The following is a 24,355-nucleotide window of genomic DNA, read 5'->3' as shown; positions in this document are numbered from 1 at the left end:
TGAACTAGAAAGTCGGTGGTCTTGTGGGGCTGATCTTTTAACCTGTGGCATGTGAGATTACATCCAGGTAGATAGTATTAGAATTGAGTTCAGTTGTATGACACCCAGCTGGTGTGAGAGATTTGCTTGTTGATGTGGGAAAACCCTGCCCCCCATATTGGAATCAGATGCAGAATAATTTTAGACATCTTTGCAGCTGTAGTTTTATCGGCCTGCTTCTTATCAGTAGAATTTGGGGCTGTAATAGTCTCCTATCATTTTACTCTCTCTATTTTTAGTCCAAGTTGACAGTGCTCCTTTTGAAACAATAGTCTCAAAAACCATAGATTTTCCTGGGTTCATGCCTTTAGACAAAAGCTGCACTCACAGATTTTTTTGAAAAAGCTCTATTCTATCTTGGGCTTCTTCTGAGAGAGATGGTTGAGGGGCAACGCCCTTAGAGTTCCTAGAGGATCTGTGGTTTGATTAAGGCCTGTGAGGCACACCCTTAATCTCTTGAAAAGGCTCTTTACTTGGCTGAACACTATGACTTTTGATCTTTCTGAAATTTTAGTAAAAGATCGCATAGCCACATCCTCAGCTATTTCTCTGGAGTGCGCTTTTTCTTAGAGTGTTCGGAAGCTGTCTCTCAATATCATCACGTTTTACTGTTTGAAGAGGTTAAGAATTTTCAAAATCACCATATCTTGGTAGTTCAACAGTTTTTTCCATTTATCTCTCTTTTCACACACTTTATTCTAAGTAGCAAGAAGAAACCAAGTAGCATCTTCAACACTTTGCCTGGAAGTATCCTTAGATAACTGAGTTCATCACTTACAAGTTCCACTTTCCACAGAATTTCAGAAGACGGCTGTGCTAAGCTCTCTGTCACTATCTAACCAGGGTCCTCCTTCTTCCAGTTTCTAACATGTCCCTCACTTCCTTTTCAGTCCTCACTGGCACATCCTTAATGTCCAGATTTCTATTAACAGTCTGTCCAGAACGATTTAAGCTTTCCCGGCCGTGCCCTTCCAAATTCCTCCAGCCACTGCCACTCCAAAGCCACTCCCCCATTTTTAGACATTTGTTAAATTGACACTCTGCTGCCATTACCAAAAGCTGTATCAGTCATCTTATGCAATGTAACATTACCACAAACTTAGCAACTTAGAACACAACACACACACATATTATCTTTCAATGCCGGTGGATCGGGAGCCTGGGCATGGTTTAGCTGGCCTCTGTAATCAAGCTGTTGGCCAGGAATAGGTTCTCATCTGGGGAGGTATATGCTTCCAAAATCATTCATTTGTTGGCAGATTTCAGTTCTTTGTGACTGTAATACTGAGGAATTCTGTTTCCTGGTGGCTGCTGGCCAGAAATTGCCCTCCGCTCCATTGGCGAGCTGCAGTTTCTTGCCATGTGGGGAAGCAACATGGCTGTTGGCTTCCTCAGAGCTGCAAGGGAATGAGAGATTCCTGTAAGATGAGTGCTACAATTTTATGTAGTGTAATCACATAATCATATACACATCGTCATATGCATCCCACCACCTTTGCTGCATTTTATTGGTGAAAGCAAGTCACAGTTCATGTCTTCAGTCAAGGGAAGGAGATGATGTAAGAGTATGAATACCAGAAAGTAGGGATTCTAGAGACCACCCTGTATCTGTCTGCCACAGTGACCAAGTAGGCTGTATCCTTATAATTCAAGGCCAGTTTAATATTCAACAATTAATCAATGTAATTTCCCATATTAACAAACTACAGAGAGAAACCACTGGCTCATCTCCATAATTACAGAAAAAATATTTTAAGAAATCTAAAACTCATTTTGAATATAAGTTCTTAGCACTGGAAATACAAATGAACTCTCTCAATTTGATAAAGGGCATCTACAACAGAGCCTCCAGCTAACCATTATGCTTAATAATGAAACACAGAATGATTTTCCCTAGGATAAGGAGAGGGAGTGAGAGAAAGAGACAGAGATAGACAAAAAGAGACAACAATGTCTCTGAGATCTGTGGGGCAATATCAAGCAATCTTTTATACATGTACTTGGAGTCCATGAAGAGAGGAAAGGAGGAAAGTGAGAACAGAACAAAAGAAATATTTGAAGAGATCCAGCAAAAAAAAATTGGTAAGATTGAAGAAAGACATAACCTACAGATTCAAGAAATTCAATGAGTTCAATGCAGGATAAACATTATAGTCAAATTGCTAAGAAACAAAGATAAAGAACAAGTCTCAAAAGTACCCAGAAGGGGAGGGGGGGTGGCGGAGAGCACAGAAAGTGGAACAACGACACAGAAAAAAATCAAGCACTGGAAGCATGAAGAAAATGGAATTATGTCTTCAAAGTGCCAAAAGATAAACTGAAATAATTTGCCCAGAACCCTATATCAAGAAAGGAAGGTCAGGGGTGCCTGGGTGGCTCAGTCGGTTAAGCATCTGACTCTTGATTTCGGCTCAGGTCATCATCTCACAGTTCCTGAGTTCGAGTGAGGACCTCCTCGTTAGGTTTGATTAATTTGCCAGAATGGCTCACAAAACTCAGAGAAACTTTTTACTTACTAGGTCTCCAGCTTATTACAGGACAGATATAACCCAGGAAGAGCTAGATGGAAGAGATAAATAAGGCATTGTATGGGGAAATGGTGTGGAGCTTCTGTGCTCTCTCCAAGCACCCTTCTCTCCCCAAACGTCACCATGTTCACCAGCCCAGAAGCTATCTGAACCCTTTCCTTTTAATTTTTATGGAGGCTTCATTTCATAGGTATGATTGATTCAATCACTGGCCATTGTTTTTTTAAATCAATCTCCAACCCCTCTCCCCTCTCGGTAGGTTAGGGAGTTGGGAACAAAGGTCAGACCAAAAATTCCAAAATTCTAGTCACATATTGGCTCCCCTGGCAATCGGCCCCCATCCTTTTGTTACATGGGGACTTTCCAAAAGTCACCTCATTAACATAACCAAAGAAAGCTTTATTACCCTCATCATTTTGGAAATTTCAAGAGTTTTATGAGCTCTGAAATGAGGATGAATAAGTGGATACAGAGACCAAATATATATTTCTTTCTATAAATCACAATATCACAATGTGTGACCTTTCATTTAAAAAAGGAAGAATAATTCAGAAGATAGAACTAAGTTCCTAGGAAGCTGATTCTAGAGCCATGGAGAAATATTCCCAAGCATTGAAATCTAATCAAAGAACTCAACATTTTCCCAGCTAAATTTCAGAATTGCTGTGGACCAATGACTCCTTTTTACCTTCCATTTTCTCCTTTTTGAACAAGAATGTTTATAGCTGTTGCCCTATGCCTCTCCCACAATTATCTGTTTGGTGTGTTGGGGGAAGATAATTTGTATCTCTACTTTACAGGTTTACAGAGGAACCATGCCCAAGGGCCTCACCTATACCTAGCCTAATTCAGATAATGCAATTTTGGGCTTGGAACAGTTGCTATAAAAAGATTAGATTTTCGGGGATTTGGGGGATGGGTAAATATATTTTATATATGGGAGGGACATGAATCATTAAGGGCCAGAGAGAAGACAGTGGCAGACAGACTTTGATGATCCCCACTACCTATATTCATACTCTTGCATTACCCCCCCCCCCCGAACATGGATGGGACCTGTGACTTCCTCCTAACAAATAAAATATGGTAGAGATGATGGAATGTATGTGATTTCATGTGTATGATTATATTACATAAGACTGTATCACCTGTTTCTCTGGAGTCTCTCACTCCCTTGCTGGATTTGAGGAAGAAAATGGCCATTTGGAGAAATTTCTGATGGCCAGGAACTGTGGGTGGCTTCTCAGAGCAAAGACAGTCTCTTCTGCAAATCATGTTGGGAACACTGGACAGTGACATGCAGAAGAATGAACCTTGACAACTTTCTTACACCATACACAAAAAAAAACCTCAAAATGGATGAAAGAAATATAAGACAGGAAGCTCTCAAAATTCTAGAGGAGAAAACAGGCAATGACCTCTTTGACCTCAGCTGCAGCAACTTCTTACTCAACATGTCTCTGGAGGCAAGGGAAACAAAAGCAAAAATGAACTATTGGGACCTCATCAAAATAAAAAGCTTCTGCACAGCAAAGGAAACGATCAGCAAAATTAAAAGGCAACCGATGGAATGGAAGAAGATATTTGCAAATGACATATCTGATAAAGTGTTAGTATCTGAAATCTAGAAAGAAGTTATCAAACTCAACACCCAGAAAAACAAGTAATCCAGTGAAGAAATGGGCAAAAGACATGAATAGACCTTTTTCCAAAGAAGACATCCTGTTGGCTAACAGACACGTGAAAAGATGCTCAATGTCACTCATCATCAGGGAAATACAAATCAAAACCACAATGAGATACCACCTCACACCTATCAGAATGGCTAAAATTAACAACTCAGGCAACAACAGATGTTAGTGAGGGTGTGGACAAAGAGGAACCCTTTTGGGGGTGCCTGGGTGGCTCAGTTGGTTAAGCATCTGACTTTGGCTTAGGTCATGATCTCACTGTTCCTGAGTTTGAGTCACTTGTCAGGCTCTGTGCTGACAGCTCAGGGCCTGAAGCCTATTTCAGATTCTGTGTGTCTCTCTCTCTGCCCCTCCCCCATGCACACTGTCTCTATTTCTCAAAAATAAATAAACATTAAAATATATATATTTTTAAATATAAAAAAAAAAGAGGAACCCTTTTGTACTGCTGGTGGGAATGTAAACTGGTTCAACCACTCTGGAAAACAGTATGGAGGTTCCTCAAAAAATTAAAAATAGAACTATCCTATGACCCAGGAATTGCACTACTAGGTATTTATCCAAAGGATACAGGAGTGCTGATTTGAAGGGGCACATGAACCCCAATGTTTATAGCAGCACTATCAACAATTGCCAAAGTATGGAAAGAGCAGAAATATCCATCAACTGATGAAATATATATATATATGTGTATATATATATATATACACACACACACATATGTGTATATATATGTGTGTATGTATATATATATATGTGTGTGTGTGTATATATATATATATACACATATATATATATATATATAATGGAATATTACCTGACAATCAAAAAGAATAAAATCTTGCCATTTGCAGCAACATGGATGGGACAAGAGTGTATTATGCTAAGAAAAATAGGTCAGTCAGAAAAAGACAAATCTTATATGATTTCACTCATATGTGGAATTTAAGAAAAAAACCCAGATGAATATAGGAGAAGGGAAGCAAGAATAAGATAAAAACAGAGAGGGAGACAAACCATAAGAGACTTAAATACAGAGAACAAACTGAGGTTGCTGGTGAGGTATTGGGCCGGGGGATGGTCTAAATGGGTGATGGGTATTAAGGAGGGCACTTGCTGGGATGAGCACTGGGTGTTATATGTAAGTGATGAATTACTAAATTCTATTCCTAAAATCATTATACTATATGTTAACTAGCTTGGATTTAAATTAAAAAATAAATTAAATTTACTTAATAAAAAAAAAAAGAAAAGAAATAGAAGCCACAAAGAACTGAATTCTGCCAAAAAATGTGTGAGTCTGTAAACAGATCCTTCCCCAGTCAAGCCTCCATATCAGAACTTTGATGTAATGGGCTATGGTAGCCTCAAATATATGTCCATTTCTTACTCTCCAGAACCTATTGAATGGGATATTTGCAGATGTGATTAAGTTAAAAATCTTGAGGTGAGGAGATTGTTTAGAATTGTCTAGGTGGGCCTTAAATGTCCTTGTAAATGTCTTATTTTAGTGGGTTTTTTAGGGTTTTAGTATAAACCTCTAACTTATCACTTTCAGATAATATTATACCACTTCATGTGTTCTATACTTTATAACAGGGTGTTTCCTTTCCTTCTCTTCTGGCCTTTAGTCTATTGTCATGCATTTCACTTTCACATGTTAAAATTTCCCTCTTTATTTTCATTTAAACAGTAGATTACTTTTAAAAAGATCTAAATAGGGTGCCTGTGTGGCTCAGTCGGTTGAGCCTCCAGCTTCTGCTCAGGTCATAATCTCACAGCTTTTGAGTTCGAGCCCCATGTCGGGCTCTGTGCTGACAGCTCAGAGCCTGGAGCCTGCTTCAGATTCTGTGTCTCCCTCTCTCTCTGTCCCTCCCCCACTCACACTCTGTCTCTCTATCTATCTCTCTCAAATAAACATTAATTTTTTTAACTAAATAAATAAATAAGTAAATGAATGAATGAATAAATAAATATATAAATAAATAAAACATTAGGGTTGCCTGGGTGGCTCAGTCACTTGAGCGTCCAACTTCAGCTCAAGTCATGATCTCCCAGTTCCTGGGTTCAGGCCCCGCGTCAGGCTCTGTGCTGACAGCCCAGAGCCTGGAGCCTGCTTCAGATTCTGTGTCTCCCTCTCTCTCTGCCCCTCCCCTGATCATACTCTGTTTCTCTCTCTCTCAAAAATAAATAAGCATTAAAAATTAAAAAAAAATAAAAAGATCTCAATAAAATAGTATTGTCTTCCTCATGATTTACTATCGACAGTCTTCTTTTCTTTGTGTAGAATATAATTCCCTCTGGTATCATTTGCCTTTAGCCTGAAAGACTCCTGTTGGTATTTCTTGTATTATTCTTAATTTTTCTAAGTCTGAAAAAAAAAAAAAGATTTATTTGCCAACACTTTCAAATTATTTTTCCACTGGGTATGGAATCCTTGGTTGACAGTTTTCTTTTCTTTTTTCTTTTTTTTTTTTTTCCTTTCTACAAATTAAAGATGTTGCTGTACTTTCTTCTCACTTGAGTTCTTCCCAATAAGAAACCTGTTGTCATCTTTACCTTTGTTCTCTGTATATAACTTGTCTTTGGGGGGGGCTGCTTTTCAGCTTTTCTCTATATCATTGGTTTTATGCCATTTGATGATGATGTGGTTTTTAATTTTCTTTACGCCTTTTGTGCTAGGAGTTTGTTGAGTTTCTTGGATGTGGGAGATTATAGTTGTCATACAATTGGATTTATTTTGTTTTCTATTATTTTTTCACATATTTTTTTCTACCTTTCACTGTCTCTTCCTCTTCAGGGACTGCAATTACATATGTATTAGTTGACTCACAATTTTTCTATCATTCACGGATGCACTCTTCATTTTTTAATTTTTTTATCTCTTTGTGTCTCATTTTGAATGGCTTCTATTAACATATCCTCAAGCCTGCTAATCTTTTGTTCCGATATGTCCAATCTGTCATTAATACCACCAGTGTCTTTTCATGTCAGACGTTGTAGTTTTCATTTCTAAAAGTCTGATTTAGTGTTTGCTTGTTTTTTTAAATATCTTCCATGTGTCTATTTTTTTGAACTGTGCAATACAGGAATAAAATTGTTTTAATATCCATTAATGGTAATTTTAAATGTATCTTTCCTGGGTCACTTTTAATGGATTCATTTATTTTTTTTTATTATGTGTGTCATATGTTCTTGATTTCTTTTACATTTTATTATATGTGTCATATTTTCTTGATTTCTTTTACATGCCTAGTAATTTTATATTGGATTAATTATGAATTTTACCTTATATATTTATTTTCAGGTGATTCCCTCCCCCCCCCCCCCCACCTCAGAGAATTCACAGCCTCATGCACTGATCAGTACTCTGCAGAATACTCATGGAGGAGCCTCTGCAGCCATCCAGAGTTCTTTCTTTATGCAGCTGTCCCCTCTGGTACTCTGTCTTACCAACGGTAGCTAACTTGCTCTCCTTGAATGTTCAGCTCCATCTCCTAAATTCCGAGTCTTCTGGGTTCTATTTGGGTTGTCCTTCCCCATGTCACAGGCTGAAAACATTTATGAGGCAAAACCTGGCCATTCCTAGGACTCACCACTTATTTTCTGTGTTTGAGGAATTACTGTTTTATGATGCTTACTGCCCAGTGTCTTGAAAACCTCTGTTTTATGTATTTTTTTCCCCAGTTATTTTTTGTTTCACACAGAAGGGTAAATCTAGTCCCTGTTACGCCATCTCGGTTATAAGTAGAATCTCACTAGCATTTCTTTTGCTTCTTTTTCATTGTTTCCATCCCTCTACTGAAATTCTCATCTTTTTCTCCATGTTGTTTCCTTTTGCACTATATCCTTTTGCATATTTATCACTGTTATTTAAAAATTCCTACCTGCACCATCTGCAGGTGTGTTTCTATTGGCTATGACCTCTATTGACCATAGGTCCCTTTTTTCATCTTCAAATGTGTCATAGTTTTTAGTGTATGCTGAACATTTTATAGAACAGGACACTAGCAAAAGAAGTAAATAATATTTCTAAGATATATCCTATCTCTTCCGTGAGGCTCCAAACTTGGAGAGCTGAGTGCATGTGATATGTAGTCAGCTTGGGTCTGAACTTGTTTCAGTTTTAGTCTGATTCAGTTCCCCCCTGGTTTCAAATGTTTTGAGAGAGGTTACTTTTTCCCTTTGGCAGATCTTAGAATATGAGCACCTGAGAGAGTCCAGAGATTTCTTTATGGTATACCCAAAGATGACAGTGTTCTAAGCCACAGGAGATCTTTCTTTGCCTGGTGTCAGGGTCACTGGTAAGCTCTCTGGAACTACTCTCAGGTTTCTGTTCTGCTGAAATGTGAAAGCCTAGAGTTACTGTTCCCTTGCCCATTTAGTTCTTGAAAGTCCACAGTGCCTCAGATGCTCTCTCAGCTCTCCCACCCTGCCCCCCGCCCTTAGAAGGCAGCTGCATCCCACTTGGGTAAGATCTCTCATGCCTCATGGGGGAATCTGTCTAGTTCTCCGCCCCCAACCTTCAGCACATTGCCCATTAACTTGGTGAAAACCTATATTAAAAAGTTGAAGGGTGGGAACAGATTCACTCTGTGGCTGGGCCTCTTTGGCATTCTAATTTTTCACATTATCTCAAACGCACTACAATTTCTTACAAGTTTGGTAGATTTCTCTCTACCATGTAGAGCATCTTTCTCCTCTTCCCATTGATTCACCTTTTTTGGTTGTTACGGTAAGAGTGGCAGCCTCTTTTTACTTTCTACATCAGAATCAGAAACAGAGGTACCCTAAACCTTTCTCTTATTATGCCATTTTATAGAAAATGAAATGAGTCACTTTCTCACAGAAGTTTAGCTTTCTTGTCATAGAGGAAATTCCATTTTCCATTGAGTTTGCCTAACTTTCATGAGGGCTGGGAGGGCTGGGACAGAGAACTGGGATTTTGAGATTTGGAAGGAAATGTAGGGACCATCCTGCCTAATTCCCTGCTGATGCTACTTACTTGGGAACTCTCCCACCAACATAGTTTTGTGTGGGTGTTTTTTATTGTCTATGTGTCTATGTGTGATTGTCTCTGGCTGAAGTTGACACAATTCCCACTGTACAGTGGCTTATTTCTTCTCTCTGAATTTTGAACATTAAGCCAAATAAACATCCAGAAAACTTTCCATGTGCTCAACCAGCTTTGTCTGGTCTGGCTTACACTCTGGACTTGGATTGTGCCATCTTTTTTTTTTTCCCCCAGAATAGATGGATCCATATGCATCTAGTATTTCTGTGCTCATTTGATTACTGAGTTGCCTCACTGGGACTCGGGAGGGCAGTTGCTTGTTTGTTTTGTTTTTGAACACATATCCATTAGTTTTTGTTTTGTTTTGTTTTTGACTTGGTGGTCTGTTGTGGAAATAAAAGTTTAGAAGAAGCCCAGCTCATGGTAACAGACAAACACTCTTTAATAATGACTTTTTATATGTTTAAAAGCAGGACCTATAAATCCTGAATGATTTGTCATTTTATTGGCCAAGTGGAAATGTACTGTGGTTAATGTAGTTATACAAAATTATGTTACTTGTTTCCTCACAGTGGCAGTAAGTACTAATAGGAAACATGTGACTTTACTCACTTATAAGGCACAAATTAGCACATCCTGTGACCGCTGTAGAATTTGGCCATGATAAGAGAATGCTAGTGTATCATCGTAAAGTGAAAGCCTCTTCTCTGATCTTAGCAGATCCATATCCTGTTGACCATTTTGAGCTTCAAAAAAAAAAAAGAAACGATTAAAATTTACCCAAAGTTGATATTACCTCGAAGCAATAATAAGCTTCAAGTATATATGAAGTACCTATCATCATGATTGTCAGGCACTGCATGAGGTCCTTCACATACATGATCTCATTTAAATCTCCTTCCATCCTTGATTAGTAGCCTCTAAATTAAAACTTCAATTTGACTGATGAGGAAGCTGGGAGCATTTCAAGGTCATAAAGCTAGTGAGTGAGGATCCAAAATCGGGTCTGCCTAACCCCAGACTGTGTTTTCTCTGAGACCATACTGCCTTCCACCCCATGGGCGGATTTTTCTCATCCATCTTCTCTTCTCCTCTGCACACTTCCCTCCTTAATCAGCAAGATCTCCCTCCCATCCTGGTCAATCAGAATCCAGCTGAGCACCTTCCATGGGCAGAGCAGTAACAGTACCATTCTCCTCTTTCAGTTCCCTATCGTTCCCCTCTATTATCTCAGCCATCTTGGGGCGCTTCGGTGGCTCAGTCGGTTGAGCGTCTGACTTCGGCTCAGGTCATGATCTCACAGCTCACGAGTTCAAGCCCCACATCAGGCTCTGGTGCTGACAGCTCAGAGCCTGGAGCCTGCTTCGGATCCTGTGTCTCCTCTCTCTGCCCCTAGCCCACTCGCATTCTGTCTCTGTCTCTCTCAAGAATAATCATTTAAAAACAATTATTATCTCAGCCATCCACTTTCCTATCACCCTGCCCACGCCTAGTATATTCGAGCAAATGCAGACCTGGCAGAGAAGGGGCCAAGTCAAGGTTCAGGTCTACGATGAAACATGAAAGCTCCACCGTTAGGGTCACTGCTTGGTAGACAAAGGACGATAGGAACAGAAATCAGAACAGTGATCACCTTTGACATGGGAGAGAAACTACAAAGATCATTTCTGGGGTGGCAGAAATGTTTTAAATCTTTTTCAGTGCTGTTTGCAAGAGTATATACATTAGGGAAAACTACACAAATCTACACATAAGAGGTAGCTATTTTAAGTATAAAATTATACCCCAGTAAAAAATTTTTAAATAGTATTAAAAAAAAAAAAAAAGCAAGTGCTATGGCCTGGATGGCTACCTTTTATTTATTTTTAAAATTTTATTTAAGTAGTCTTCACACCCAAGTGGAGAGCTCAGTGTGGGACTGGAATTCACAACCCTGAGATCAAGACCTGTGCGGAGACCAAGAGTTGTACACTTAACTGACTGAGCCACCAGGTGCCCCTGGGTGGCTACATTTTAAATGGTGTGGCTTTGGCTTTGAGGGCCTGCTCCAGTCCTCACCCACGTGCTTAATTATGCTCTAGTTATGCCCTTGAACTAGCTAGTTGACCCTTGGTCCCCATCAGAAGACTTGACTTCCACCAGTTTACCCCATATGTTTACCTTCCCACAATTTACTGCTCCTATAAGCCCAACCCGCTTTCCCTTTGTCTTGTCACTTCCCCACAATTTACTGCCCTTTGTTAAAATGGTACATAAGCATTCCAAGTTTAACCACTTCTTTGGGAGTTCATTTCTTTTCTGTGAAGTCCTCAATGCACATAAACTTTAAAATATTATCATCAAATAAAATCTGTATGCCTTTTCTTAATCTATTGTGGGTTTTTGTTTTTGTTTTTTGTTTTCTGTCTGTTTGTTTTGGTCAGTCTAATGTGCAGGATCTAGCTAAGGGATTTAAGAGGGTAGAGAAAAACTTTTCCTCCTGAGGTTCGAGGACACCAGATGAAGAAGAATCCATGTGCCGTATGTAACACCTAAGGTTTTAAAAGGAGAGGGAGGCAGAGTGCAGAGTCATGGATGTGGCACCAAAGCAGGTGACCCTCTGTAAAAGGTGCTCTGGTTCCGGGCATTATCCAAGAGAGGACAGACCAGCCCTGCTTGTGCTTTTCTAGAAACTCTCACAGCCAAGGGCAAGGGCTGTGGACTGGCAGCCTTCCCCAGTAAGTTAATGCCCCCACTGCTCCTGCTTCCTTCCTTCCTTGGGAAATGCTGGTTCTCAAACCTCAAAGGCCCCTGGCCCTTGGAAGGAGTAAGTGAACAGCTTCCTGAGGCGTCAGAAAAAGGCAACCCCTTAACCCTAGCAAGAGTGGCTCAGGGCAAGCCAGGGCTTTGGCTTCTAAAGAACTGATGAGCATTACCGTGCCATTGCAGGCCCAACCCTGCCATGGAGCGGTAGAAATGCCAGAACTACCCTGTCCTCTCTCTTCCTCTCCCCACTCCCTCTCTTTGTCATCTTCCAACTGGCTGGCCTTTGATCTCAGCACAGAAAACTCAGGCCCATTATAAACCTGTTTACACTCTAATGACAAGAATACAGACACAAGTAATTAGAGATGAAAATTAAATGGCCTAGCCCAACTCCCTAGAAGAACCAGGAAGGGCGGTCTGGATGAGTCAACCAGCTCAGGCAACAGGAGTTTGCTTCAGGCAATCTAGGATGTGGCTTTATTTTTCCCCAGATCCTTTCTTTGTAGCAAAATAACTCAGTGAGGGCCACTTCAACAAATCTGTGAAGCCCTCTACCTGTGTCCAGTCTCCCCCTTGAACAACAATTTCTGAACAGCTCCACAAAGCTCTTGTCCCATTTCAGGTGCCCGGTGAGCTCCAGACTTCTCCCTCCCTGCCTGATTTCGGGAATAAACGCTGGTATCAGTCATGTACACCTTAGTGAGAATTCCTTAAAATTTTGTTTTAAAGTCTAGTGTGTGACAACCACTCTGAGTTGACAGAACTGAACTAAAACAATCACCCCTGATATCAACATCGAGGAGAAAGGCAGCACGTACCAAATCCATTTTAAACTGTCTTGCTGGGTAATAGCTGCAAAAGCCATGTTCTGGAAAGTGCAAAACACCAATTTCACTTACACACTAGGCCAGGAGTAATTGGTTTCTGTCTGCAGGCATGCCATTGAACTAGTGTGCTCTAACAGGAAGGCTGCACCCATGTTTGAGTCCTTTTTGCACAATAACCTGTTATTTTGTAATTGGTATAATATTCTCTTAGGGCTCTGATTCTATGTTTAAAAAGAAGTACTGAAAACAAGGACTTTTTTCTTTCTTTCTTCTTCTTCTTTTTTTTTTTTTTAATGACCGAATCCAACACTATTACCAACCATCCCAAACTGAGTCGCTTTCAGTTACCAGGAAAGAGATTAAGTGGTCTATACCAACTTTGCAGCTCTTTGCTCGGAAGCATGAACCAATATCAGGGTCAAGCGCATAGGCAGCATCTTTCATTACTGTGAGGCAAGCCTCCAGTCAAACCATCAGAGTGGAGCCTTCTGGTCTCCAGAAAGTCATTATGTACTTGGGATTATCATTAATTTTCTCTCCCTCAAGTGCTTCTGATGAATGTGAGGGCTGGGGGCTAAAGCCGGTCTATGCATTCACTGATAAAAGGTTCTGTGTTCAATTTTCTCAAAGTGCCCTTAGAGAATCCCCAATTTCCTGCCTCTTCCTAAGAAGAAACTGAATTCACCCTGCCTTCAAAAAGGGAGAATTGAATCCTCTTGGTGCACAGGCTTCCTGGAGTTTGGGCAGGACAAGCTAACTGGGGTATTTCGAGACTTGGAACCTTTGCAGGCCAGTCTCTTTTGGGGAATGGCAGTGTAGATAAGGCTGTTATTATTTATTGCAGACTGCAGAACTACATAATGTCTATTTGACTTCTGTTTCTCCATTCCATTTTCTCTTAGCCCAGCCTCGACCTACCTCCCGTGAATCTTATGCAAGCTCCTACAAGCCCTGCTGAGCCCACTTTTAGCTTTCTCTGCTGGAGTCCACACTGCCCAGCCCATCCTTTTGGCCACGTCTTCAGATGTCACGTTTGATGGAAGACATCAGCTCCCTCAGACACACGGGGGATGCAGCTGGTGCATTACTGCAAGAATACACCCCATCCGCTGGGCTCCTTTTTGTTAGACAAGGGAGGCAAGGACACAGAAGCTCCCAGTAGAAGTGGCTTTGAGCACACAATGGGTTCACACATAAAGCCCTGTGGTATCATCTTTTATGAAGCCATAGGGATTTGGGGGCACTAGTTGTCAAGCTTTCTATTGTTTAATTAAGTTATTGTCATGAGCTAAGATGAGCCGTAGATGTGTCCAGGGTATTGAAACAATGCCTTTTGTTGAAAGAACACTCTGGGGCTTTGTGCACAACGACTTCCCATCTCCCAGGGCCCCGGTGTGTTGTTCCTCCACCACTGTCTAGGCTACTGCTGTGTCCAGGGTGTTCCTTGTGGTGTTTCAGCCGCTGCTATTAACATCTGCCGAAGAGGCCATGCGTTTCCTCCTTGTCGTGTAAATAAAGGCCACCTCATGGAAGCCAGCGTTGTCCGACACCTGCTGAAACTCCACGCTCACAGCTGCAAAGAGCAGTACGAACAAGTTGCACCTTCAAGCAGAAGAGCTCCGCCCACAGACAGCGAAGCCCCAGAATTTCCATAAAAGCTCTGATTAGTTCAAACGTATCCACCATATAACAGACCAAGCAGGGTCTTGGTTTGCTTTTGTTTCATTATCCAAATATACGATTACAGCTTGGACACCAGACCGTAGCATCTAGATCTCAACCCAGTAGTCTGGACGGGACGTCAGGGTCAGGGAAGAAAGTCAGCTCCATAGAGAAACTCTGCCCTCAGGCTTCTGGGAACTTCAACAGTAATCCCGGGCACTTCCTGAGTAAGGAGTTTCCCCGAGTGGCTCAGATGAGCCATCCTGGTCTTGGACAGAATCAAGGCATTTCTTCAAGAGAGCTAGGAGTCAAACGGTTATAAATTCTGTGCCAGGTGACAGGAGACATAGGCACAATTCGGACCCTCGTGGGCTCCCGGATCTTGGTCAAGTATCCTCCGAGTTTGAAGTTTGTATTATTAGAGGTTTTTGGACAGTCCTCTGGAGAATTGTTGGATTTTTTTTTTTTTTTTGGAAGAAACTCAAGGTTATAGGAATCAAGAGAGAAGCCTGGGTGAGCCTCTCTACCTGCCCTCTGTATCACCCTGAGCATCCCTGGCCTGACCTCTCTTGTAGATGGTGGCTGAGCAGGATTTGTTTCGAATAAAGATTTTTGCTGTGTACAAAATACTACCATAGGACAGCTTGAAAGCTTCTGGACACTGTCGAAGGCCTCACCCATTCTAACATTCGAAGATCGGGGGACTTTATGGCTATATTGACGTGTGGACCCCATAGCTTAAATTCTCACTGAGGGACAGGTGAGTACATCCTGTGGTCATGGTTAGGGGGAGGCAGAGGCTGCAGGGATGCACCGGCCAGGCCTGGGTCTTGGGAAGTGATGCACTAAGCCAGCCTTGTTTGGGAGCAGATCATAGCAGAGCTTAAAGAAGACTGTTGTTAATGAGGCAAGAAACTTCATTAGACCCCATTGTTTTACAGAGAAGAGAAAAGTTGGAGATTTCTGTAGGTGTAGATAAGGAGTCTTTTCAGATCCCTGTCTTCCACTCCTCCACCTTCACAACCCCCAAGCCTTGCTGAGGTAACTGTCAAAGACATTCAGTAGGCTTGGGACACTCTGTAGGAAGTTGTTGTAGCGTGTGAGTCAACAATATTTTTCTGGATTCTCTAACAAGTTCAGGTAATCTCTTACTATTTCTTTTTCCTAACTGCCCCTACCTCCAGCCCATTAAACTCCTATCCCCTTACTAACCTGGACAAAACATCTAGTCCACAACTCCAGAATGTCAGCGCCTCAGGAAGAACATGACATGGCCGTAGCATTTACAATACAAAAAGCCAGTCTGTCATTTAAAAGATTAGTCAGTTTAAGAAAGGTCTTTGTCACATAAAACATCAAACAACTGATTCATTGGCCTGAAATTTTTTTTTCAATAAATTCTTTTGAAGTTAGGTAGACATAACGTATGTGTGGCAATGCAAACCAAAAATGCTATGTCATTGAGGCATTGTGTATTCAGTATTGGTTACCACACATACAAATTTCAGACACAGTAGGAAATCTGATGTGCCCTTTCAAAAAGGAACTTGTAGAATTAAGCCTTTCATCTGCCTTGTGACGTGATTTGCATACTGTTTCTATATTATTGTATATTCAGTCATGAATGCTTCGTGAAAGAATAACTGTTTCATTACTGTAACTGTACTCAAATTCAAGACTCGGGGCCAGAAACATGTGACATTAAACTTGCTTTAAGATAAAGACATCCTGGGGCGCCTGGGTGGCGCAGTCGGTTAAGCGTCCGACTTCAGCCAGGTCACGATCTTGCGGTCCGTGAGTTCGAGCCCCGCGTCAGGCTCTGGGCTGATGGCTCGGAGCCTGGAGCCTGTTTCCGATTCTGTGTCTCCCTCTCTCTCTGCCCCTCCCCCGTTCATGCTCTGTCTCTCTCTGTCCCCCAAAAAATAAATAAATGTTGAAAAAAAAAAAAAAGATAAAGACATCCTATTGACCAGGGGAAAGGTCCATGAGTCAGATGACATAGATTCTAGTCCTGGATATTACTGTGTATCTGCAGAGAGAATTTCTCTGCTTCTCTTCGTTGAAAGCCTTGCTCAGGCTTAGTTAGGAGCTTGAGTGTGGAATCAAAGAAACCTAGGTTTGCATCATTTATAAGCTGAGTGATATTGGACAGGTTTTATCTCTCAGTTTTTATCTCTCAGTTATCTCTCAGTTTTATCACCTATAAAATGGGCATAATAATCATGCCTATTTCATGAGGGTAGGGTAAAGATTAAAGACCATACAGAAAATGTTCAGTAAGTGGTCATTGTTATTATTGACCTTGATTTCCTTCATAATGCTGATTTTGTGTAAGACTGCCTCCGAGATTCTTTTCATTTTTAAAATGCTATGATCCTCAGGCTTGTCAAATTTAGCCTTCTTCCTTAGGGTTCAAGACATATAGTTGGTCCCAGGAGTCCTGTTGTGGATAGCCCAGTTCTTGCTGGGGTGACCATGGTGAGGTTCTAATGCACCTGCCTTCAGGCACTCAGAATAAGCTGGGACAAAGCGTTTGGCAAAGAAGATGAAGGCTGTATTGGAGATTCCTCAGTAAGACACTGAAGGTGCCAAACTGGAGGTATGGGCTATAGACCATAAATCAGGCAAGAGAGACTCAGCCCAGACTAGGTTGGCAGGGAGGATATAAGGTCAAGGAGGGACAAGAAGTGGGGATTAAAGTGAGGAACTCAGGGGAACCTGGGTGGCTCAGTTGGTTGAACATCTGACTTCGACTCAAGTCATGATCTCATGGTTCATGGGATCGAGCCCCACGTTGGGCTTTAAGCTGGTGGTGCAGAGCCTGCTTCAGATTCTCTGTCCCCCCCTCTCTCCGTCCCTTCACCACTCGTACTGTCACTCTCTCTGTCTCTAAAAGAAATAAACATTAAAAAAAAAAAGTCAGGTACTCAGCCAGGAGTTCCTAGCTCGAAAGAAGCACATGTAGACGAGACTCATGCAAAGGAGGAGGTCCTTGGTGACAGCTTAAAGTGTTTGCTTTTCAGTCTGGAAGGAGCTATTGCTGGTGCCCTGCTACCCAAAGGGTGTGTCCTGTGGACCAGTAGCATCTGATTGCCTCAGACTTGGTTGGAAATGGAGACTCTCATGCCTTAATCCAGATCTACAGAACTAGAAAGTGCATTTTGACAGGACTCCAAGCTAGAAGGGTAGATGAGTGATGCTCAACCTGTCACTTTAATCAATTCCTTTGAGATAGAGATAACTATATTAAGATTTAAAAAAAAAAAAATCCAAACAAGAAACATTTTCTAAGGAATAGGGAAGCATTCAGCCAAGAAATGTAAACAGGGAAACCTATTTTTAGGTTTGTTTTTCCAAGAAGCAAAGTTTAAAAGGTGTCTTATAAATATGTTTTTCTTATGTGGTACAATAAGCCACCATCAACTAGTGGGGATTGCAGAATACAGCCAATACCAAGTTGTCTGTGAGCTTATGGAGACTTGCCACCAATGAAAGGGATGGAGTTGCCCCACCGAGAAAATCCAGATGGCATTCTGTCAAATGATCCCATGACTCTCTGCTTTCTTAGTATGAAGGACCTTTCTGGAGGACATCAAAAGTCAGATTCTCCCCATGAGAGGCTAATAACCTTTGGTGTCAGGACACCCTGATGGGGCCCATCAAGACCTCACTCCAGGCAAAACAGTGAGATATGCAAGTTTGACCTTCTATGTCTTGCCGTCTCTCTCACTTTGCTCTCTGGCTCATGACACTCACTTGTTTTATGGTTAAGGAACCTAAGGTTAGGTAATTCACCCAATGTGACAACTCTCGTGGTTCCCAGAACTCAAATTTGAATGGGGATCTCTGTTTCCTCAAAGCTTTGGGTCTTGTCTCTTTGCTGCGTTGCGTCTTATGCTGTTGGCGCATTTGGGGTTAGATGAGGTGGCTGTCCTCAAAAAGCTTAAAGTTCTTGATTCAATCGCTCCAATTTTAATAGAGTGAACATTTGTTTCAGCCCAATTCAGCCAGATCCTGCAACCCACATGTGGAGACATGAAATAACCAACCACAAAGCCCTTAAAAAGTCTTACTCTGCTTAAACTCAGAGACAGAGAGTTCCTTTGAGGTAGAGATGCTTATATTAATACAGAAAACCAGTCAACTCGGATACATTTTCCCAGTAAAGGGAAAGCACTCGGATACGAATTTTAAAACCAGCATCATCTAAAAAGACCCTCCCATCCTAACGGCTCAGGAAGATTTCATTTTCCTCCCTGGGATATCACTAATAAGAAACATGTCCTCCACAAGATTCTGGGTTGTATCCGTTTGTGCAACATCAGTCAGGGGCACAGAGTCTCCAGATAAATGAAACTTTTGGGGTCTTGCTCCTCAAAGCATAGTCCGTGACCAATACCGTGACCCAGAAGCTCGCCAGAAATGCAGAATCTCAGGCTGCACCCCAGGGCTACTGAATCGGAATGTGCATCTTAACAAGATCCACGGATCACTTGGACACACTTTCAGCTTGAGCTATTTAAGCTGGCTGATCCAAGTGGTATTTGGAGTCACTCTTCTGGTATCACCGATATTCGTTATGCTTCATTACCGGAATGGGGGCTATGCCTATGAAGAGGGTGAGCCTTTAAAGGGGGGCAGGAGGGGTGCCTGGGTGGCTCAGTCAGTTAAGCGTCCGACTTCGGCTCAGGTCATGATCTCGCGGTCCGTGAGTTTGAGCCCCGCGTCGGGCTCTGTGCTGATGGCTCAGAGCCTGGAGCCTGTTTCAGATTCTGTGTCTCCCTCTCCTCTGACCCTCCCCCGTTCATGCTCTGTCTCTCTCTGCCTCAAAAATAAATAAACGTTAAAAAAAAATAAAAAATAAAAATAAAAAAATAAAAAATAAAGGGGGGCAGGAGAGTGGTTTCAGAAAATAATTAGGCTAACTGTATTCGGTGTGTCACATATGATGCCAATTTTCGAAAACCCTACACGAAAATGATCTTCCAAACAAAAGTTATGTTCACAATTGAAGATTTGATGGGCATTGGAGACTGCCCAGACCTTGCCGGAGATCAAAGTCACCTTATGAGCGTCAGCTTTCTTTGTAGGGAAGACGTAAGAGGTGTCAACCAGCGGAACATACCAGCTGCCAGAGCTCCCAGGCAGGGCAGTTTGGCAAAGTGCAGTGAGAGAGCGGGGTGGGTGAGGGGAAGTCCTGAGGGTGCCATATGTCCCAACCGGCAGGGAGACTGTAGGAAAGAATGAGGGCATTCTCTACACTGACAGGGCTGGTTTTAGGTAAATCAGGATTTATGGCCACCAGGAATTGAATATAATTAGGGCCAAGCCTCTGAATAGGAATGCCTTTACAATTGGATTCTGCCTGCAGGCTGGGGTTAGGGCTGGGATGGCAAAAAAAAAAAAAAAAAAAAAAAAAAAAAAAAAAAAAAGGTAGATTCCATCTATCCACTTAACCCTCTTAGTCTGGTCTGAATTCTGCCGGGAGCCCATGCCGTGGTCCCTTTGGTTGTTTTCCTCCCATTCCTCCGGACGTAAAGATTTGGAAATGCCTAGACTTTCCCAGCCCACCTGGCTCAGAATTCCAAGTCCAGCTCCCTTCTGCCCTATGACCTATAATCACACAGAATGACTATAAAGTTGTAGACTCCGCACTTTCCCTGCCTGAGATTACCTCCTGCCACCACTGCTTGTTAGCTGGGAAAGTGACTCACCCTTTCTGCGCCCGGATTTTCCTGTGAATGGAGCTTATCGTAATATGCCCTTGAGAAATGGCCCTGGAGAAACGGCCCTGAGGATTCACGCGTTAACATGTGTTAATATGTCGTTGCCAGGATTCACGCGTTAACATGTGTTAATATGTCGTTGCCCCGTGCTCAGGACAGCACCTGGCCCATAATAAAGGTAGCTGTCATCTTAGGACGTCGGATCTGGAAACTGAATCCAAGGACTTTCTTCCCCCACCCCCCAGGAGAAAAAGAAGTGTTAAGGGGTAAACGGAGGCACATCAAAATTTGAAGAGTTTATCTGGGCAAAAATCAATCGGAATTGGGCAACGCCAAACCAGAAGCGGCTAGGGAGAGACATCCACCAACCAGAGCTTCGGGAGAGACGTTCACAGAGAAAAGGCAAAAGCAAGGCTAGGAAATTATTGACCGGTTACGGCTTAAAGCCTAGTTGGCTGTTTGTGATTGGTTGTCTGTAGGTTTCAATGTCCTGACCTTGAGGCAGTTAGAGGCTTAGATTTGGGTTTGCTTATGTAGGGCACCAGGGCATTAGAATCACCTCTGTGTGATGGCCTCCTTGTCTAATTAACAGCAGAATAAGACTCCCACTAGCTGTTAGTAAATTGAGGTCGTTCTCCTATCTGCCTGGATCCCAAGGTTCTGGGGGCCCAAGAGGAGAAGGAGCCACTCCTGGTCAGTACAGACCGGGAGTTTGGGGGTACCCGACACACCCTGAACGTAGAACGACACAGCTTGACCGCCACCCTCCCCCAAGCCAGAAGTCTGGAGACCACAGCATTACCTTATTTATAAACAATCAGGAAGTTCTCTTGGGAACAGGCGATAGGTTTGTTTAGGTGGCTCCTGCTTGGCTGGGAAGGTCGATGCTTGATAGAGCTGCTCGGCTTCGTTCTCTGCAGCCTGGCAAAGCGGAGTTCAGCCTGAGGTCAAGCTCTGTTGAAGTTGGCAATGTGACATAATGCGGCCACAGGGCTTGTGATAACCCTGGGCTTCCCTTGGAATTTGCCGCTGTCCTGCTCTCCCAACTGGCATTAAACCTCAGAGGTTTATCTTGGGGCTGGACTGGACCAGCACCAACAATTCCATGAAGATAAAACAGGCAGGAACTTTTGGGCTAGAGAGCTGTTTTAGCAGAAGGGTAAGCCAGTCCGCCACCTTGACGGCAGAAGCTCAGGGATATACGATTCTGTGGTCCCAATCTACGCAGATGACCCCGTCTGGTAGTTTCTGCTTCTGGCTCACACTAAGCTGTTTCTTTTGGTGCTATCAGGAGCCAGACACACATTAACCCTTAGCAGACTGCGTTTGTCCATTTGGGTTTTTTTGGTTTGGTTTGGGGATACGATTATTGAAATGTACGTTGCAAACTGAGAAAAACAAAGAAACCGAGAATTGCCCATCTCAGCCAGTTCATGAAACTTCACATAATGAGACACAACATTTGCAAGAATCTGGCAGAAGCACCATCACTAGGAATCCAAACAAAAACAAAAACAAAATGCTGCATTTATTTTGGGAATGGGTTCCGGCCATTCCACAAAGTAGTAGTAAAGTTGTTTTACAATAGGAACAAAAATCAGCAGGTACTATTCTTTTATCTTTAGAAAATTAAGGACAGGCCGGCTTACACTTGTGGCCCACAAAAAGCAGCAGATAAACAACTAACGTCTCACTACAGACATGCGTGTTGAATAATTATTCATGAGTAGAAAACTCCTCAGTCAGGCCAATATAAGGATTTCAATAAAGGTCTGAAGATGTGGAAACTTGCGTAATAAGAAAGTTCCTGGAGAGTCAGAAGTGAAAACAAAGTGAAAAAGTCTCACATAGGCGCCTGGTTAGCTCAGTTGGTTAAGGGTCTGACTTCGACCCAGATCATGATCTCAAGGTTCCTGAGTCCTGAGTTCGAGCTTTGCATTGAACTCTGCACTGACAGCCCCAGAGCCTGCTTCGGATCCTCTGTCTCCCTTTCTCTCTGCCCCTCCTATGCATGCGCACACTCTCTCTCTCTCTCTCAAAAAAAAAAAAAAAAAAAAGTCTTGCAGAAGAATGAAGAGACATACTGGAAAAATTCATAGGAACAAATTTATTATACCTTGCCCCAGGGTGTGTGTGTGTGTGTGTGTGTGTGTGTGTGAATGCCTTTGTCAAAACCAACTTGGGAAAACCATAAATGTCTTTGAATGATAAACTTTGATTTAATCTTGTATTAGGTCCGTAATTTTGGTGTAATGGTACTTATTTTGGTCAATTCATAGGTAGTCTGGTTGAAACTGACAAAGGTCAAATAGAAAGCCAATAAAATCCAATGTGTTGGCAAACGGTTCTTGCCGGGGTCACATAAAAATAATTAGAATCCTGGGTGGCTCAGTCGGTTAAGCAGCTGACTCTTGATTTCAGCTCAGGTCTTGATCTCAGGGTCATGAGTTGAAGCCCTGCACTGGGGCTTTAAATAAACCAACCAACCAACCAACAAACAAATAAATGAAATCTAGATCTAAGGGTGTCTTTAACCTAGTTTGGTAAGGGCAGAATTGTAGATAAATTCTTAAAGGAAAATCTTGGAAAATAAAGGGAAATCAGAGTTTCCTAAGGATGTGCCACATCTAACCACTATCAATTTCCACTTCGGACAAGCTTATTAAACGGGCCTCTAGGGGTAAACACTGGGCACACTTGATCTTCCCCAAGGCAGGTGACAACATACTTCATGTTATTTTGTAGACAAGATAGAAACCTATGTATTGAAAACTAAAATAATTAGGTGCATTAGTAGCTGGTGGAGAACCAAGGGTAAAAGGATGCTGAATGAGGTCCCCTTGCAGAATAGTCTTTTCAGAGGGATAGTTCCCAGCCCAATCTTATTTAGCTCTGCTATCAGTGACCCAGGTGAATATGTGGAAATACCCTCACTACACTTACAGGCAACATGAAGCTTGGAAGGATGGAAAGTATGCTGAATGATAGATACAGAGTGCAAATAGTTTTTGGTTGTCTGCTTTCAAAAAAAATCTAGGGGCGCCTGGGTGCCTCAGTCGGTTGAGCATCTGACTTCAGCTCAGGTCATGATTTCACGGTCTGTGAGTTCGAGACCCACGTCAGGCTCTGTGCTGACAGCTCAAAGCCTGGAGCCTGCTTCAGATTCTCTCTCTCTCTCTCTCTCTCTCTCTCTCTCTCTCTCTCTCAAATAAACATCAAAAAAATTTTTTTAATCTAATAATTTCTCTGATATTTCTAAAAGTGTAATGAGACTCTTACTCAAGGAGCAAGAGGCTTTCATGAGGAGTTACTCTTATATTTTCTAATTTTATGGATAAGTCCACCTTAAAGCTGAGATCACTTGTATCTCTCACTCACCTCTAGCTAGCCCTTTATCCTGAGGGGCTTCTACAGCCTGGCCAAGTTCTACAAGTCGACTACTACAGCTCCTACAAAACCTATACTTTAATTCTACCCCAGGAATCAAGACCAACCGGGTTAAACTCTAGATAGATGAGATGCTTTCAGGTAGTGTAAAACATTTGAGTTCGGATCCCTTATTATTTTCACCTTAATGATTAAAAACTCTTTTAGATTCATTGCATGCATAGCTATCTACTAGGGGAAGAAAAATGCCTTTCCGTGGGCTGATGAAACATTTTACGAAGCTAGACCTGGAGTGATCTTTAAGGTGACTTGGTTACTGCCTGAAATAATGGCGTAATGCTGATTATAACATAGTGAAAATTACTATCTTGTACGCATATCCTCCAAATGCCATCACTTCAGCACTGTCAGCTGCCAGAGGTATATATTGCAGTCAAAACACTCAGGCAAGGATAGCACAAGGCCGTGATGCTCAGAATCAGACATTCCAAAGAACTGTCTGAGCCCCACTCCCACCCCATCCCACACCAAGGCTAGTGTGGGCTGTTGGCTGCAGTTCTAGTTCACTGCAAGTACCTGTCCTTGCACCTCCCTCATCGGGATTTCCTTTGTCACATATTTGTATATTTTGTTTTTATTCAACAACATAGTGTGCAAACATGCAAGTGGGGACCAGCAGAGGGAGAAGGAGAGACAGAATCCCAAGCAGGCTCCACACCCAGTACAGAGCCAGATG

General features: G+C 42.2%; 1 long non-coding RNA gene across 1 annotated transcript; it reads right to left on the bottom strand.

Moving 5' to 3' along the window:
• Positions 1-716: 716 nt before the first annotated feature.
• Positions 717-21,465, bottom strand: LOC109501378. Its single transcript, XR_002159391.3, has 2 exons — positions 21,035-21,465; positions 717-1,436 (listed from the first exon to the last, which is right to left on the bottom strand). It is a non-coding gene; the product is annotated as an uncharacterized LOC109501378 (long non-coding RNA).
• Positions 21,466-24,355: the final 2,890 nt, after the last annotated feature.

The sequence above is a fragment of the Felis catus genome, chromosome B4 (genome assembly GCF_018350175.1).
Source record: "Felis catus isolate Fca126 chromosome B4, F.catus_Fca126_mat1.0, whole genome shotgun sequence".
NCBI classification, from domain to species: Eukaryota; Metazoa; Chordata; class Mammalia; order Carnivora; family Felidae; genus Felis; species Felis catus.
Note: the sequence above shows the minus strand (reverse complement) of the source record. Positions and strands in the feature narration are given on the sequence as shown.